We start from the raw sequence: 728 nt of genomic DNA on the forward strand, positions 1-728 counted from the left end.
GAAAAGGGAAAAGGGAAAAGGGAAAAGGGAAAAGGGAAAAGGGAAAAGGGAAAAGGGAAAAGGGAAAAGGGAAAAGGGAAAAGGGAAAAGGGAAAGATGATGACTCCAGTGCTACAGAAGCCATATATTGACTCTAATGCATTTTTCCCAGCCTACCATTTCTTTTATTTAGCATAAGAAAAAGAATAAGAGAACAAGAGACGATCACTGGTAGGGAATGGAGTAGGAAAGAGCTGCTACACATAACGACTGAATAGTTTAAAAAGACTGTTCAAAGTCCAGATAAAGTTGCTTAGCAAAATAAAATCTTCAAAGCAATAGCGATGTGATCTAATTTAAGGCCAAGCCTGAAATACCCGAAATTCTTACCACATTAGGTAGTCGTTGCCTACATGATTAATACATAAAATCAGACATTCTAGGATTATGGATCAAGTTTTGTTAAGTCAGACCTCAAAGTTAGGCCCTTAAAAATGCTAAGAATGCACCTGTAAATGAGGCGTATAAACAAAGGAAAACCTGTATGTGAGAGAGCAAGTGAGTGAGGAAGGATTCTCTGCAGAAAGTTGTCAAACCTATAAACACTCGTTTTGTAAAGCTGTTCACATATGGAAGGGCTTCAGCAGGGCGAGCAGTTTTCTGACACTGCTTAGAGCTGAACGTGAAAGAAGGGTGTATTTTTTGTGGCTTTAGCCCACTGCTGATGCTACTCAGATCAGACGCTAATT

Source organism: Nothoprocta perdicaria, unplaced genomic scaffold (genome assembly GCF_003342845.1).
Source record: "Nothoprocta perdicaria isolate Ctin4 unplaced genomic scaffold, notPer1 scaffold_133, whole genome shotgun sequence".
NCBI lineage: Eukaryota > Metazoa > Chordata > Aves > Tinamiformes > Tinamidae > Nothoprocta > Nothoprocta perdicaria.